The following is a 3751-nucleotide window of genomic DNA, read 5'->3' on the forward strand; positions in this document are numbered from 1 at the left end:
ATATCCTTAACAATAAACAAAATATCTTCAATATTGCAAATTTTATATTAAAATATTGTTTTGTATAAAAACACCTGTTATATTGCTGGAGTTCCTGAACGGTAGTTATGTAAATTCATGATTAATGAAAGGTTATCCTGGGTCAAGAAAAGTTGCTTCCCTTATATGTAATAAAAACCCCAAAAAACACAAAATGTGAAACCGCAAAATTTTCATGTACCCCCATGGACCCAACAAACTTTAATGCCAGTTTTGGTGAAGATCCATTCACACCCTACAAAGTAGTTACATGGACATACAACAGACAGTACTATTATATTTATATAGATAAGAGCTAAAAGAGCAGACTGCTTGATCAACGTCAAAATAATTGTTTTCCATTTCAGATTGTGTTTTTTGCAGTGAATTGTTTATTATGTTATAACACCTGATCTCCAGGGTTGAAAACATTTACATTTTAGAACAACTGTTTTATGTTTAAGAGTTTCAAGTTTTTTCTTTCTTCCGTGCTTTATTTCATCATACGAAATACATAAGACAACAATGTGCAAGATTTAGAAAACACAAGGAAATAATTGCTACACATTGTTTACCTGTGTCTTATGTATATTTTATAACTTTAAACTTTATGTTGCCAAATTATATTAAAAAAAATAAGAAATTAAGAGTAATGTGTATTTCCATCTCAATAATCTCTCGGTGAGGCAATGATAAGTTTACGGACTTACAAAGCTAAGATCCGGAGTATGATTCATCGTTGTGGACTTAACAGATAGCCCAATGAGGCTTTTTTTCAGAAAACAAACAATTAATTTCAGTACGAGTTTAAGGATATTATACGTTCATTGTTAAGGACGTTTATTTACATTTCTTCATTCTTTTCTTTTCCAATAGTTTCCTTTTTCTGGATGCAAATTTGGAAGGAAGCCAAGTATGCGTAATTTTGAGCTTTCCTTAGGTCAAAGCTTTTCTGCTTCTTGGGAAAAGTTACTGTTATAATTTTGACCTTTTTTCATCTCTCTACATCTGCGATTTGCAATGCTTATGTAGCAAATGAAGGGTAACCTAGTCATTACAATAACTGTCGTATTCTTTGGACGAACTTGTATGGCTTTTATTTACCGCTTCAAAACTGTATTTTATGTAATAAGTGTGGTATTTTATTTGTCTTTTTCGGATATTCGCACAAAGATACTCAATGACTATCTGCATTAGCCGTTCCTAATTTTGAATTGATAGAGAGAAGGCAGATAGTCAACAGCTACCCGCTTCCAAATCTTAGGCTATACTCGTCTGACCGAACTGTGGGATTTGACTGTCACCGTTATAAAGAACTCATGGCCCCAAAGTGTGGAAACCTTAAGAACCCTAGACCTGCAGATCCATGATAAGAAGAACGATAAAATATCTTGTTTAACGTGAATAGAGATTCTGAAGCAATAATTCTTCAAATTGAACTGATTTCCAACGAACTAAAAATGCTGAAGAGAAACGTGTCAATTTGGATATCGATAACTGGTATTTTCAGTTTGGAATGAAACATCAAAATATGCCAGTTTGAGCACAACTTCAAATATTCAGTTTGAGTGTGCTGACTTGACGTTCAGTGTAATAACTAAGTAAGAGTTCGATTTTAGAGAGAACAAAATTGTTATTCAAGACAGAATAAATAACAGACGTTCAGCGGAACTTGTATAAAGTATAGAAAGCTTAGTGTCAATGGCCTTAAGCTTCCACTTGTACACATCACACCAAGCTATTAATGTCTAATATCTAGACTGTATTGATATATTATGTGGTAAAGTGGTTGAACCAAGTGCTTGTGAGAGATATTTAAAATGAAATGTATAAATCATATGACAAACTGTAGAACTGTCAGTTTGATACCTTCTTGTATCTTGAGTCAAGATAAAACTTTCTTTGTTGTTTATATAAACCATGGATTTATTTTACGAAATTACAATAAGATTTGGAACTGTAATTTAAATAATAACCAGCTAAGGCAGACTCCTACTGTTGTTTATATAAACCATGGATTTATTTTACGAAATTACAATAAGATTTGGAACTGTAATTTAAATAGTAACCAGCTAAGGCAGACTCCTACTGTTGTTTACATAAACCATGGATTTATTTTACGAAATTACAATAAACTTTGGAACTGTAATTTAAATAATAACCAGCTAAGGCAGACTCCTACTGTTGTTTACATAAACCATGGATTTATTTTAGGAAATTACAATAAAATTTGGAACTGTAATTTCGATAGTAACCAGCTACGACACTAAGATAAGGTAAAATTAATCAACAGATAATGGAAACCTTGTTTAGCATTTATTCACCATTATAAAAACATTTTACTAACACACAAACTACTAAAACACAAAGTTTTGCCTTAATTTGTCGCATGGAGTATCTTTCATCAGCCAAAACTTTAATTTTTACATATTTATCTTGTGACATTAATGTATTGAGAACAATGAGTGCATTCTGGGAAAAGTATGAAGAGCTTGTTATTTACTTTATGTTGGTGGGGCGCTGTCTAGTCGGAAATAATTATGGAACCAATGAACACAACAGATATAAAATACAAATATGATTGCTTCCCCTTATTGTATGAAAATGAACTGCATCATACTACAATCACGATCCGTGCTGATAGATCATCCTGTGATTGGCTAGAATCTAACCACTTGTTATTGTGTCCAATACTATATATATATGTATACACATACATATTTTGTAATCACGATCCGTGCTGATAGATCATCCTGTGATTGGCTAGAATCTAACCACTTGTTATTGTTTCCAATACTATATATATGTATACACATACATATTTTGTGGTTAGTTTTTCTTAACGCATTTGTAATAGAGTGAGAGTTTTTTAATGAAAATATTTTATATTGTATCAGTATTTAACTTATTAATATATATATATATATCGCATTTTGTATTATGATATTATCACTTTTCTTGATATTTGTTGTATTTTTTATTATAAAAATAAATTTATTTGTTGCTTAGTACGCGTTACAAACTGTATTTTAATAATATTATAGTTTTAAAAACACCCACAGCTTCTCAGCCTATTTGTATTCCGGTGGTTCAGCGGCAGATCTTAGAGCGTACACAGAACATATAGCCAACTGTGCAACTTTATACTTAACAACAAACAAACAATCTATTGGGCGTAAATGTGTATGTAAGTAAAAAACATAATATCTAGTTATTTGTGTAAAATACTTATAATATAACTAGAAAACTGACAAAGCCAGTGGAATTAAACTTGGACTACTGTGTAATCAAGTGAGATTGAACAGCCACTTGAAACTTAATGAAGTTATATCTTTAACTTTTTATTATTCATGTTGTTTACTGCTCATGCATGTTTCTCTTTTCACACACCCTGCTAAATTATCCAGGAAACACAATGAAAGAGCAAAGTATCAGTGTTTATAACTCACTATATCTATAATTGGAACTGTCATTAACTGTACTCCTAATAGTGGATGTATTAGTAGTTTTATAAATTGTGTTTTCTGGAGATTTTATCAGAGTGTGGTAAAAGGGCAAAATCTCGCTACTTATAATCCACTAAATCCATAGTCTGTAATGTTATTAAGTGTACTCTTAAAGGTGGATGTATTAGCAGCTTTATGAATACATTCTGCTAAAATCTCCAGAAAACACAGTAAAAGGGCAAAATCTCGCTACTTATAATCCACTAAATCCATAGTCTGTAATGTTA

Source organism: Limulus polyphemus, unplaced genomic scaffold, assembly GCF_000517525.1.
Source record: "Limulus polyphemus unplaced genomic scaffold, Limulus_polyphemus-2.1.2 Scaffold2330, whole genome shotgun sequence".
In the NCBI taxonomy this organism is placed as follows: domain Eukaryota; kingdom Metazoa; phylum Arthropoda; class Merostomata; order Xiphosura; family Limulidae; genus Limulus; species Limulus polyphemus.